The sequence below is a fragment of the Macaca nemestrina genome, chromosome 1, assembly GCF_043159975.1.
Source record: "Macaca nemestrina isolate mMacNem1 chromosome 1, mMacNem.hap1, whole genome shotgun sequence".
In the NCBI taxonomy this organism is placed as follows: domain Eukaryota; kingdom Metazoa; phylum Chordata; class Mammalia; order Primates; family Cercopithecidae; genus Macaca; species Macaca nemestrina.
Window position 1 is genome coordinate 24,554,751 of NC_092125.1, and position 14,765 is coordinate 24,569,515.

The following is a 14,765-nucleotide window of genomic DNA, read 5'->3' on the forward strand; positions in this document are numbered from 1 at the left end:
CGGGAATAGTTCCTGCCACAAACTGGTCCTTAAAACATGTTTGTTGAATAAATGAACAAGTAGATATTATCCCCATCTTTGAAGAGCTCACAATGATAAATAAGAGGCATGTAAACAGATAATTAACAATTTATCATTGGTGTCTCTGTCTATAACCAAAATATGAACAAAATGCTGTTGGAACTCAAAGGGTAGAGCAAAGAACTCAATGAAGGGAAATTAGGAAGGATTTGCAGAGATGAGGAAAGTTGATTTAGATCACAAAAAGATGTTTAGGAGATTTTTCCAGCAAAAGAGAAGGGCATCAAATATGCAGTGTGTGTGTGAGTAGATCAGCCTGAATGCCAGAATGTGGGACTGGGTGAGGAAGATGAACCTGAAGAGGTAGTCTGGGGGCATAATTGGGAGAACCTCGGCTCACCACACTGATTCTTATTCCTTTGGTTCATCTGAGTCAGAACCACAGCCTCCCGACCCCCAGCTTCTCTCCCCTGTGCCCTGGTCCTGTTCTCCCTGCATCCAGCCTCTCCTGTCACCCCACACCGTCTCCCAAACTCTCTGCCAGAGCCGACTTTCTGAAACTCCAACCTGGTCACATCATTCCTGTGCTTAAAACCTTAATTTTACTCTTTGTGGTCTATGGGACTGGACTCAAACTCCTTACCTTGCTTGCACATAAAGTCTCTTTTTATAGGTCGAAAATGAAGTAAGAATTTCCACTTTTATTTAAGTTTTCTTTATTTTATTAATCCAGAAAGGAAATGTTGGAACTCAAATTTGAATCTGATACATATTTCAATTGCCTCCATCTCGAACCTCTCTCAGTAGATGAGACTTCCAAGGAGGCTCATCTTTACCATGTCTCCTCTTTTCCCACATTACTACAGACATAATCACATTAGGGTAATTCCAAGCAAAAAGGATTTTGTTTTGTTTTTTCATAGTTTGGTCTGACCTCTCACTGACAAATAATCCTCTCCAACAATGGTTCTTAAATTTAACATGCATCATAGTCCCCTGGAGTGCTTTTGAAAACATAGATTGCTGCACTTTACCCCCAAAGATCATGATTAGACAGATCTGGGGTAAGGACCAAGAATTTCCATTTCTACAAGTTCTAAGATGCTGCTGCTACTGTTGCTGCTATCTGAAGACCACACTTTGAGAGCAATCTCATGGGCAATGTTGAGATGGTAGATACCAGACCTTCTAGGACCCTGGGACAACCAGGTCAGCATCCTATTTAAGTGAGGTAAAGACCTAGAGAGAGATTTTTCCTTGGTCACAGCCAGTTCTGCCTGAGGCTGGCCCTGCCCTGGGTAAAAAAAAAAAACCACCTACTCTAACAGCTTCTACACACACACCACCTAGCTCACATCAGTGGACATTCACAATAAGTACTTATGTCCAAATAATTAAGTTCTACTGAACCCAATTATGTTGGAGTTCAGTGTAAATGCAAAGCATTTTCCTAACATGTTTCTTACCATGTTCTTATCCTAAATCTTTGATCGTTTCTATTTCAAAGAAACAATCATTGCATGTGTATTATAATTTTTGACATCAGATAATATTCTGTACAAAATCTTTCAGAGGTCAGAAAGTTTTAATATCCTTTTATCCTCAGGAAATGAAACAGATGTGTTAAGCTGTCTAGCCTACAGCTTCACACTGAATCACTAGGCGAGGAGATTAAAATCCAGGAGCTCTTAAGGGTTACATCTTGTGCCTAAGACAACACAGTTGCCCAGTCACAGTCCCTTCAGTTTTCTTGAAAAATTACCAAGAGAAATGGAGAAAATTAAGAACTTGAAAATAAAGAAATTGTAAGAATGGAATTGTTCTGTGAAACCATGTAAACATAGAAATGTCTAACAATTATTTCAGTTCCAAGTACAATATAAAACACAAAGGTCAATGTTGTCTTCTGAAGAATAAGTTATATAATAAGGATGGGCTTTAAAAAATACTAATAGAAACCTGGAGCTAAAATCTCGAATTTTCTTAACACAAGTTGAGATGAAGAGAGACTAACTCATGCTATTAATAAATTCTCCAGTTTAATAGGGGGTACTCGAAACATACCATTCACTTGTGACTACACTGTGGTAATTCTGAGACACCCTTGGGAGTGGGGAGTGCTTCTGATTTGGCCCTGATTCCACTGTCTGAAAGTTTGGTGTACTCTGTGTCCCAGCACTTGGGCAGTTCTGCATTTTCAGTTATGTTTCTTGGTCACAACTGAAATGGGTCTTAGGGACCCCTGCCCTCCTCAGTGACTAAGCAGTTTTTCCTCTGTACAGTCCATCTTCACAGACGTCTGGCAGTTCAATGTCTTTTTTTTTTTTTTTTTTTTTTTTTTTTTTTTTTTTTTTTGAGACAGAGTCTTCCTCTGTCACCTAGGCTGGAGTGCCGTGGGGTGATCTAGGCTCATTGCAAGCTCCGCCTCCCGGGTTCACGCCATTCTCCTGTCTCAGCCTCCCCAGTACCTGGGACTACAGGCGCCCGCCACCACGCTCGGCTAATTTTTTGTATTTTTAGTAGAGATGGGGTTTCACCATGTTAACCAAGATGGCCTCGATCTTCTGACCTTGTGATCCTCCCGCCTTGTCCTCTCAAAGTGCTGGGATTACAGGTGTGTGCCACCGCGCCTGGCCAGTACAATGTCATTTTTAATCTCAAACAGTTACAATCTATTTTAGTCTAGGCAGATGGCTCTTTTGTCAGTACAACTCTGTCACAACTTCAGCTATCTATTTCGTTCCAGACAACTCCAAGTACCAATAGCCATAGCCACAGCCTTCTTTTTACATGCTTCCTAAAGTTGCTGCATTTCTTTGGCTTCTCATAACTGTGCTTCTCCACCTTGACACACACACACACAAACACACACACACACACACACACACACACACACACACCCCTACCTCCTGTTTTGCTACTTTTCTCCCTGAATCCTGCCTTGAATCAATTGCATGTTCTTTGGCCTTTTCAGATATTAGTGGGAGAGAACACCTTGAGTTATTTTGCTCAACCAAAAGGATTTCCTGGCATCGCTGCCTTCTCTAGACTTGGACACCTTAGTCTACTCTAAGGCTTTAACAATGAGTAGGTTGGCTGTACCCTTAGTTTGATTCTGTTCCTAAGGCTAAATTTTAATCAACCATTGTCACTGAAAGGTCTTCCCAGTTTCATATTTTACTTATTGGGTTCAGAAGCCGTTGCCTCTTCCAATCCTGTAAGCTCGCGAAGTTTTAAATTATCTTTATTTCTTTTGTTCTTGCTTGCAAACTGGCCAACTCTCATTTGTGCTTATTTCTTTCTTACAGTATTGAACCAACTAACAGCAACCAACATACACTCCTCACATTGTTTTCCAACCTCTTTCTCTAGAGTCTAGAGCAAGGGTCAGCAAACTTTGCGTGCAAAGGTTGAGACAGTGAATATTTTTGCTTTGTGGGCTATATAGTCCTGCAGCAAGTATTCAACTCTGCCAATGTAGCACAAAAGCAGCCATAGACCATGTTTTTTTTAAATGAACATGGCTGGGTTCTAGTACAATCTTATTTATGATCACTGTAATTTGAATTTCATATAATTTGTTCATGTCATGAAATAGCATTCTTTTGATTTTTTCAAGCATTGAAAAATTTAAAAATCATTCTATGATGCAGAATTATTTGAACTCCCTGATGATGATGACATAGGGTAGCTTACAGAATACTTCTGAAAACTTCAACCAATAAAACCAAAACCAATATATACAACTTTCTAAATGCCAGATAAGAGGTAAGCAAAGAAAGCCCTGTTCATTTAGCTAAGGAAAAAGATGGATACATTAAAATATGGAAACAATAAAACACAATGACAGAAATGAAGTCCAAACATCACTTATGAAAATAATTGCCAACTAGTAAAGCTCTCTAATGGGTTGAATACGACAAAGTCTATGTAGAAGAAAAAACAAAGTGGCACAAATGGTTATACCAGAGATTGGCAAACTATAGCCCACAGACCAAATCCAGCCCAGCCTGTTTCTTGATTCTATAAATCAAGTTTTATTGGAACATGGCCATGCCCATTTGTTCACAGATTTTTTGTGGCTGTTTTCAACCTATAGCAGCAGATTTGAGCAGTTGAGACAAAGACTATATGGCCCACAGAGCCTGAAATATTTATTTGGCTTTAAAAAAAAAAAGTTTACTGATCCCTAGGTTGGACAATAAAAAATAAACTAAGATATGTAATAGAAACAGGAATTAAATATTTTTAATAAAGTGGAATGAATTGTCAACCTTCATTAAGTGGATAGAAAATTGCTGAGTGTTAAGGGTAAAATGAGCTCAGAGTAGAACAACCCACATTTTTCAATTTTATTGTAAGCTGCACTATAAACTCCTCAAGGTACAGATTTATTTAATTTCCCAAATCATAATTCTTTCTTTACCAACAATAAAGGTTAAATATCAGTCTTTCTTTCCATCCAAACTAATTTTTCAGTCTCTAATTTACTTCTTTTCAGAGAGTGGTGTTTGAGTGAAACCAGCAACACAACTGAGGGCATATGAAAAATTTTAGGAAATTATTTATAGTACACATTTACAACATACATGAGAACTCTTAACAATTTCATTAAGCAAAATGCTTTCAATATAATGTATTCAAAAATAGGCAAATGTACTGTTTCTCTATATTGATTCTTATGTTGGATTAAACTTTTTAAACTGCAATCTGAAAACATCCCAGCTCACCTATGTGCAATGTGTACTCATCTCTTTGAATGGCCTGGGGGATTCTATCCCAGTTTGAAAGGAATTCTCCACCTGAGCTGGGGTGGGCTTATTTGCCAGGAGCCAAGCCACTCCTGCTGTAGAAGAAACCCATTCCTTCAACTCTTCTGCTTTTTTTAAATCAAAACAAAGAGCCCATGTCTCCATTACATATCTCTTAATTCACTAATTTATTTTGGACCACCTATAAAAGACAATGTATACTTCCATGAGTCCTCCAGGCAACTGATGTCATGGAATAGTATCTTAATGCAGAATATACTATCCCAACACTCCTAGGACAATTTATTTACTTGGAATAGGCATGACTGTGCCACATCCCCATTCTCCTTCCTATTCATTTATCTCACAGATAATTATTGCGTGCCCACTGTGTTAGGGTTCTTTGGAGAAACAGAACCAATAGGAGATACATAGATAGATATTATACAATATTGTGGGGACTACCAAGTCTTAAATTTGCAGGTCGGGCTGGTTGGCTAGAGACACAGAGAAGAACTGATGTTGCAGTCTTGAGTCTGGAGGCAAATGCCTTCCTTCTCAGGCCGCTCTGTCTTTTTCCCTTAAGGCCTTCAACTTATTGGATGAGGCCCACTCATTTTATGAAGAGTTATCCGCTTTATTCAAAGTCACTGATTTAAATGTTAACGACCTTTTTAAAAAATACCTTCACAGCAACCTCAAAATTGGTATTTGACCATAGACACCCCAGCCTAGGCAAATTGACATATAAAATTAACTATGACACCCAACTGTGTTCCAGGCACTGAGGATACAGTGGTAGATAAGGCTGCCAGACCCATGGTCTCAAGTAACACACACAATACAAGTTCATAGAGCAAAACTGAATTAGTATAAAATACACAGAGGAATAATACATGTGCAGACATTAAATGTGGGGAGAGCATAACAACCTGGTGAGTGCAGTTAGGCAAACTTGGCCTTGTTGTCGGTCACTGATGGGGGACAGGTGTGCTCTCCCAGGGCTCAGCTCTTACATCTCCCCCAGGAAGTACATCACCGTAGGACTCAGCAACATTCCCCATGGGTCATCTTTACTGTGTGTGCTGCTCATTTGGACAAGCAAGGGTTGGCTCTCCCACACAGAGTACATGCAGCCTTAGAAGCACGTAGGGGAAAAATGTTCAGCAGAGGAGCTTTTATGTTCTTTCTGCTTCTACTGATGCTCTTCACTTTTCTCCTACTTTAATCTTTTTGCAAGACTCACTGAGAAAATAGACCAAAATATACACCCCTGTGAATGTGTCATTCAATTTAGTTACCAAGACTTGACTGACATTTCCCCGATGACAGGCCCAGAAAATTTCAATTTTGCCCTGAGTTGCATATTGTCTATTTTTCTTCACCACGGTCAACCTTAAGACTTTGCATCACTACCAGTCCCTTTTACAAAACACGTTGGTCCCATTTGACCCAAAAGTGTTCTTTGTAATGATATAATCTCCTCAAGCCCTTCCTGGATATATCATAATATGCTTATGATCTAGAAGGAGATAGGAATGCTATGTTAACCAACAGTTGAACAACTGTTAAGAAATTACTCAAATATCGAGAGTAACAGGCTACTGGGAGGTTTGAGAGAAAGGGTTTGTCAGGATAATCTGATTTTATTGGAACTCTACAAGCTCCGCAGCTGGGAAGAGGTGACTCACCAAACGGGGTCAGCTGTTTTAAATTCCAGGCACTTTAAGCTGAGCTTTGCTTTCTGTCTTCTATTGTTTCTCCTATAATCATATACTTTCTCTTCTAATGTTAAATTATTGGGTTTTAAACTTTATTCCATATTGATTTTGCCTGCTGTCCCTCAGTTCCAGTCTCTAGTCTCCAACCCCAACCTGGTAACTTCTCTCTGACCCCTAATGTCTTCCATTGTTTCAATTTTGTTTTTCTTCACTAGGGACCATATCTGACTCACTTAAATACAGTAGTTCAACACAAAGAACCCAAGTTCCTGCTGTTGCCAAATATCTTTCAAGGACAAAACCCCAGTCATTGTAGATAAATGAGAAGAAAGAGAGATCATTTATAATGAGTTTAAAATAAAAGATCTGATTCTGTCTCATACCATATGCTTGTCATTACATTAGGCAAACTCTATTTAAATCATAAAATTGTTTTATGTGCTTAATTCTGTAACATTTCCCTCCTCATATGACCATCATCTTAATGATATTTAATTAGCATGATACTTTGGCACCTTTGTAAATTTGGGCATTACACATTATTATCCAAGTAATGAAGAAGTCAGGGGAAAAGTCAACAGAGAAAAATTGCACAGGAGTCCCTAAAGAAATTCTCACATCATGTTACAGGTCAGACTGTATTATAAAGGTACATGGCTTGCAACTAGCTGCAGTATTCAGTATACAGAGGTACTTTTAAAAGGACAGATAGACATTATTGGAATTAAATCTTAAAAAAAAAAACTGAAATTATAAGAGCTACCTATCTCCAAGGACCAGGTTACTGAAAGAGCTCACTAGTAGAAAGTTTCAATTTACTTTTTCTTTTTTTTTTTTTTTTTTTTTTGAGACGGAGTCTTGCTCTGTCACCCAGGCTGGAGTGCAGTGGCCGGATCTCAGCTCACTGCAAGCTCCTCCTCTCGGGTTCACGCCATTCTCCTGCCTCAGCCTCCCCAGTAGCTGGGACTACAGGCACCCGCCACTTCGCCCGGCTAGTTTTTTGTATTTTTTTAGTAGAGACGGGGTTTCACCGTGTTAGCCAGGATGGTCTCGATCTCCCGACCTCATGATCCGCCCGTCTCGGCCTCACAAAGTGCTGGGATTACAGGCTTGAGCCACCGCGCCCGGCCTCAATTTACTTTTTCTCAGCAAGATAAAAGCACCTATTTAAACTATTAAATTGGGGGATCAAAATAGAAAGAAAGATTCCTGGATGGATCATTTCTAATGCTGAGAACATAGCGTTTTAAGTTGTTTCTTCCATAATGAAAATTGTTCAAACATTGGGATTATATCGTCTGCTTCTTTCTTTCTTGCAGTTTTCTTTATATTGTTCATTTGTATCCTTCTTTGTATTGATTAATTTCTATTTTTCATGGTACTTTGTTGCTAGCCCCCTGTCAGAAGGCATTCATTAAACAATGAATGAATGGGTATAAAAATGAGGAGAGACGGTGACTTCAAGGAGTGGAGCAGACCTTTCCAGCCAGCCTTGAACTAGACACAGATGACCATAGTCATGTTGTCATCACGTGTTTCCTTGTTTGCTAATGAGATAAGAAGGAGCTCTAAAGAATGTTCTCATATGCATTGTCCATAGGATTAAAATAAAGGAAGTAATGTTGGTTGTGATCGAGAGCCAGAAGAGTAGCTTAGCTGTTTGTTCAGCTACTGTTGCTGATATATAATACAATTGGATGTTGTGGAAAACATTGCTTGTTTCTATAGAATCTTATTGAAAAAAACTGCTGACCTGTGACCAGGCTTCATTTCAGAGGATTATGTGCATTATCTGCCACGAAATTTCCTCAGGCATCCTTATAACTGAGTTTCTGTTACTGGAAAGTAGACGTACAAAGGATTAGAACATTTTATCTGTATTTTCTCCTTTTCCCAGGTATTCAGAGGAACACATAAGCTTTGCAGACCATTAACTTATTTTGTTTTTTATAACATAAGTTTGGAGTGAAAAATGGTAATAAGTAATGAAGATTAAGAAAACAAATTAACTTACTTGACTATAGTAACCATTTCACTATGTATGTGTACTTCAAAACATCATGTTGTAGGCCTTAAATATATTTTTAAAAGGAAAAAAAATTTAATAATAAGGCAGACATACTTCACACCCACCGGTTACACTCTCAATCTCCCTTACTTTTTCTTTTTTTTCACCTTTCTACATGCTATTTACTTTAATCTTTCTTTTTTCTTTCTTTTTTTTTTTTTTTGAGATGGAGTCTTGCTCTATTGTCCAGGCTGGAGTGCAGTGGTGCAGTCTCAGCTCACCACAACCTCGGCCTCCCAGGTTCAAGCGATTCTCCTGCCTCAGCCTCCCTAGTAGCTGGAATTACAGGTGCTCACCACTGCATCCAGCTAATTTTTGTATTTTTTTAGTAGAGACGGGGTATCACCATATTGGCCAGGCTGGTGTTGAACTGCTGACCTCAGGTGATCCGCCCACCTTGGCCTCCCAAAGTGCTGGGATTACAGGTGTGAGCCACAATGCCTGGCCAATCATTGTTATAACGATTGACAGTCCATCTCCTTCTGCTAGAATGTAAGCTGCAAAAGGGCACGCCCCTTTGCTTGCATTACTGATTGTATTCCAGGTGCCTACAATATACACCATTTACTCATGTAATCGATTTCACATAGTAATTCTGCAATGAACACAAAGAATTTTTAAATTGGGATTTTTATTTTACATAATATATGAGTTCTACAAACAGTTCTCATAACCAAGGGGTGGCAGACTTTTTCTGTAAAGGACCAGGCAATAAGTATTTCAGGCTTTGCAAGCTCTAAGGTTTCTGTCACAAATATTCAGCTCTGCTGTTGTAGTGCAAAAGCAGTCATAGGTGACACGTAAAAATATGAACATTGCTGTGTTCCAATACAACTTATCTATAGGTGCTGACATTTGAATTTCATTTAATTTTCAGTGTCATGAAATATTCTTCCCCACCCCATCTATTTAGAATGTAAAAACCATTCTTAGCTTGTGGGCTAGATTCGGCTCATGGGCCTTAGTTTGACAACTTCTGATATAAACCATCCTTCACAAATCAAATCATCCTGTAAGTGAAAAGGGGAGGCTTTAGGAGGAGTTGTTGAGGGTAGGGCATCGTGGAATATGCCTCATTGCCTCTCCACGCTGACCTAACAGGAGAACTTGGCAAATCTGATGAGCTCACATTTTTTTTTCACTCCTTAATGGGGAAGATGAAGGGCTCATAATAGGAACCACAGAAATGTCAACAAGGACTTCCTTGTAACTTGTGCTTGCATTATTATTATCATCAATCAAGGGTTTCTTGGCAATAATCTTTTTTAAGCCACATGTCCTTGTGAAGTTTAGTTTCGATGAACTGGAATGATATAATCTATAAACCCATAGAACTCAGCCCAGGCAAGCTGCCACAGGCCACAATATGCCGAGAACAAATGAGCTAGTGAGAGTGCCATAGCCAAGCCCTCCACATCCCTTAGGGTGACCACAAATGTCCTGTGACCTTTTGACACAGGACCTATGTCAACATTAACCCATATATTAAATACAGTAAAGCTGAATGCAATTCTTGCATTTCAAACAAAAATATGGCAGAAGGGTAATATTTTCTTCCTGCACCTCAATGGAAGGTTTAGTCCCTGACCTCCCTTATAAGATCACTAATCTGGTATATGACTAGCTAACGGAGCATAAGTAAAGCCACACCTACATAAAACCAGAGACAATACCCTATTTCAAACTACAGTAATTATTTAGAACATGCTAGATCCACTTTCTTGTTTCACCTCCTTCCTCCCTTCCCTGCTCAGCAGTAGCATTGAATGGTGTCACTCACAGAGCAGCTCTTCTCAGGTCCTCAGTTGATCCTGGTGGGGAAGAAGTGCACTAAAGCCTCACTGTCATCAATGGGTGACATATGGAATGGGTCAGTTTTCCATCTTTACTGTGCCAAACTTTCGTCATCTCCATGCTCTCCTAGTCCCATTCACATCCTTACTTCTCTAAGATCAATGAGATCCCTGCTCTTCTGCAGCATCAGCTTAGCAATATATTTACTCCAGATCCAGACCAATCTTTACTCCCCTCTTAAGTACTGCTGGAGAGAAACTACATCTATGGGATATTGATGCATCTGCAATGCTCCAGTTTCCACCTTCAATGCTGCATGGCAATTCATGCATTCATTCAATAAACATGTACCAGTGCCTACTCCTTGCCAGTCCTGCCTACTGGGAATACATCAGCAGGCAAAATGGACAACCATGGAGTTTACATTATAGTAATAAGAGGCCAACATGGAACTGAATAAAATAATAAAATATAGAGTATTTTTAAAGCTGACAATGGTATAGGGACAGATCGAGTGAATTAAGGAGGATCAGAAGTGATAGAGCAGGCAGGATGAGCAGGGATGCTACAGTTTTAGACAGGGCCCTCATGATGGGACTCACCAGGGATTTTGTATTATCCCATTTTCAGGCCCCTCTCACATTCCTCTCAGTGGTTGCCTCCAGTCTTCTAGCTTTCCTGAAATCCCACAATGAGCTGGGCATGGTGGTTCGTGCCTGTAATCCTAGCATTTTTGGAGGCCAAGGCTGGAGGATCACTTCAGCCCAGGAGTTTGAGATCAACCTTGGCAGCATAGCAAGATGCCGTCTCTACAAAAAAAAAAAAAGAAAAATTAGTTATGCATAGGGGTGCACACCTGTAGTCCTACCTACTCAGAAGGCTGAGGTAGGAGGACTGCTTGAGCCCAGAAGTTTGAGGTTACAGTGAGCTATGATCATGCTACTGCTCGCCAGCCTGGGTGACAGAGCCAGACCTTGTCTGTAAAAAACAAACAAGCAAACAAGCAAACAAACAAATACCCTTGCTGAGAACCCATCCACAGCTCCCATCTCTTTCAGAACACCACTTTGCCTCCTACATCATTAAGAAAATTGAGGCAATCAACTATGAGCCGACTCAAACTCCTGTATCATCTACCGTTGCATCAAACTTCCCTCCAGTTTGGGAGGAGACCCTTCTCAAGGTCAAGGCCAGCATCCCCATTAGGAGCCTTGGAATCCATTTCCTCCTCCTCCTTCTCTGGGTTCCACCACAATTATGCCTCCTCCCTAATATCTTCAACGTGACCCGCTTTCTTAATAATTCTCCCTCAGGCTGTGAAGAAAATCAAGCAAGAATCAACCATTCTGTCTTTACCTTGCAAACCTTTTTGCCTGTTATCTGATTTCACCCTTTTCTATTCAAACAAGCTTTTGTATTCCCAGAACCTTGGTCTCACTTTTCTTTCACACTTAAAAACAACCACAGAAACTTGACTTCTCTTGCCCATTTCTTTGTTTGAACTACTTATGCTAGCGTTTAAATGAAACCAAAAAGCTATTTCCCTAATTCAGACCCTGGACTGGCTACATAATTTGCAGGATTCAGTGCAAAATAGAAATGAAGGACTTTTTGCCTAAAACTCATTAAGAATTTAAAGACGTTAATGGCAGAGCAGTGCCAAGTGCCAGGTCCTGAGAGCAGGGCCCTGGGACAGCACACGTCACACACCCATGGAGCAGATTCTGGTCAGACCTTTCTACTGGACTCCTTGCTGTTTATAACAACACAGACCACCACTGCAATACAATTTTTTCCCTTCTGACTCCCAGAGGCAGAACAGTGCATTATTTAGAGCAGGGGTCTCCAGCCTTTTTGGCACTAGGGACCAGTCTCGTGGAAGACAACTTTTCCACTGACTGGTGGGGATTGGGGGATGGTTTTGGGATGATTCAAGAACATTGCATTTATTGTGCACTTTATTTCTATTATTATTACATTGTAATATATTATCAAATAATTATACAACTCGCCATAATGTAGAATCAGTGGGAGCCCTGAGCTTGTTTTCCTGCAACTAGATGGTCCCATCTAGGGGTGATGACAGACAGTGACAGATCATCAGGCATTAGATTCTCATAAGGAACATGCAACCTAGATCCCTCACATGTACAGTTCACAATAGGGTTCAAGCTCTTAGGAGAATCTAATGCTGCTGCTGATCTGACAGGAGGCGGAGCTCAGGAGGTAAGGTGAGTGATAAGGAGTGGCTGTAAATACTGACAAAGCTTTGCCAGCTTGCCCGCCACTCACCTCCTGCTGGCCCAGGGGCGTGAGGAACCCTGCTGTATGAGAGGATGTAAATATATAAGAAATATAAAAATACAGAAAATTATTTACAAAATACAGGGAAATAAAACGTGCCCCAGATACAGATATAGCACAGAGGAGAGTGCTGAGCAAGTGATCTTGGAGAAGACTTTCCTAAGTGGGGAGGCACAAGTGGTGGCGGTGGTAGTGAAGGTGAACTGGGGCCAGAGAGAAGGAATCAGGATAGCGCAGCAGATGTGGCAACAGTTCTCAAATCTGCACTACGTCACTATTTCTTTGAATGTTTCCTGTGAGATTAAGTGCTTAATTCATAGTTTATTTTCCTTAATACAAACCTTTAGCCCGATTCTGCCCTGTGAAGTCAACCATGATACTGCGTTTAGAAAATATTGACAGCTTCCAAATTTCCACAACTGTGTCGGACTCACTAATACCAAGCAGTCAGGAAAGATAAACAAGGATCCCTGTTTGTCTATGAACCATCACAAAAAGATAAACTTCATTCAACTGAGAGCAGAGTCGACGGTGCATTTACTCTTAGCATTTCAGACATAGAGAAATACATTTCTCTGCCAAACCAAGGACTTTAAAGTCAAATTTGACTTCTCTTCCAACTTAAAGTTAGTTTTATTGCATTGCATATTTCAGAAACAAGAGTTTTTGTAAATGCTTTCAGGAAAAAAAAAAAAAAGTTTATCAGTAGTAACTGCATGGTTCTCTCTTTTTCCATACCTACATCCAAAAGAATAGTGTGAGGTATCAGGATAAGAAAAGCAGGTATGAGAGATGATGTTTACTTTCAATAGGACGGGGGGCCAGGGAGAAGCCATAGGTGTAAGATTCCATGCTTTTCTGTGATTTATAATTTAGGTGTAGATATGGCTCAAAGGCATGAAGAGAGAGTTCGCTCCATGGATCTTTTTGGAAGGAGAAAAACAACACTGAGAAGAAAATGAAACATTTTAGATGTACAGGAAACTGTCGTTTGAAAATTTCTGTGAATTGAATAAACCAGTGATGTCCTTCATCTCCCACAAATTCTGAAGCACAGAACAGAAATATAGTTTAAGAAAGCATGTAGTCAGACGCTTGCAGCAATGGAATGCTAAGTTTTACATTACTTGGTAAAATTAGAATATATGTTCAAAGAGCTTCTGTTCATTTGAATTTTTTTCTGTTTGCTTTCACATTTCTGATTTTATCAGTTAATCATATGTTGAGATTTTTTTCCCATTACAAAATTTTCATTCTGCTGTTGTATGTCATAGAGTGTTGACTGATAAAAGGATATCCTGTTATATGATGCTGTTACAAAATGCCTCTATACAGAACCAGTGAAGATTAGCAGGAAGGAAGAGAAGGTTATAGTGATAGGCAGAATTCTAAGATGACCCTAGTGACCCCTGCCCTTTATTTCCCTTCTCTGGAGTGTGGGTGGAGCTTGTGGCTATGATAGGAGCTCACTTCCAAGGGCAATTCAACAAATATTTATTTAGCACGCAGAATAGGTACCATGTCACAACTTGTATTAAGAGAACAGTTAGGCAGGGCTCAGTGACTCACACCTGTAATTCCAGTTCTTTGGGAGGCCAAGGCAGGCGGATCACTTGAGGTCAGGAGCTCCAGACCAGCCTGGCCAACATGGTGATACCCCATCTCTCCTAAAAATACAAAAATTAGCCGGGCATGGTGGCGAGTGCCTGTAATCCTAGCTACTCGGGAGACTAAGGCAGGAGAATCACTTGAACCCAGGAGGCGGAAGTTGCAGTGAGCCAAGATCGCACCACTGCACTCCAGTCTGGGTGGCAGAGTGAGACTCTATCTCAAAAACAACAACAGCAACAACAACAACAAATAAAAACCAGTTAAATGAATTGAGGAAATTTCTTTGGTGAAAGAGAAGGCTAGATAAGATGACAATTGTCTCAAAGTCATCATACGGAAAACAGAGTAGAAGCACAGAACAAGGACTATTGTATATAAGATAAGTAGGTATTCATGTAAGGTAAGAAATAACTTTCTAATGGCCAGAGCTTTTTGAAAATGAAATATACTGTCTATGAAATAGCAGCAGCCTCATCATTGTGTGTGGTCAAGACT

At 40.0% G+C, this 14,765-nt stretch overlaps 1 long non-coding RNA gene across 4 annotated transcripts in view; it reads right to left on the reverse strand.

The window, feature by feature from the left end:
- Positions 1 to 2,875: 2,875 nt before the first annotated feature.
- LOC105492971 (uncharacterized) overlaps positions 2,876 to 14,765 on the reverse strand; it is a 151,656-nt gene continuing 139,766 nt past the window's right edge. For 2 of the 4 annotated variants that reach the window (XR_011610764.1, XR_011610761.1), the window contains one exon: positions 9,052 to 11,164. This is a non-coding gene — a long non-coding RNA (uncharacterized lncRNA). Of the gene's footprint in view, positions 6,018 to 8,246; positions 8,332 to 9,051; positions 11,165 to 14,765 lie in introns of those variants that run through there. The other 2 variants (XR_011610763.1, XR_011610768.1) reach the window with 2 other exon arrangements.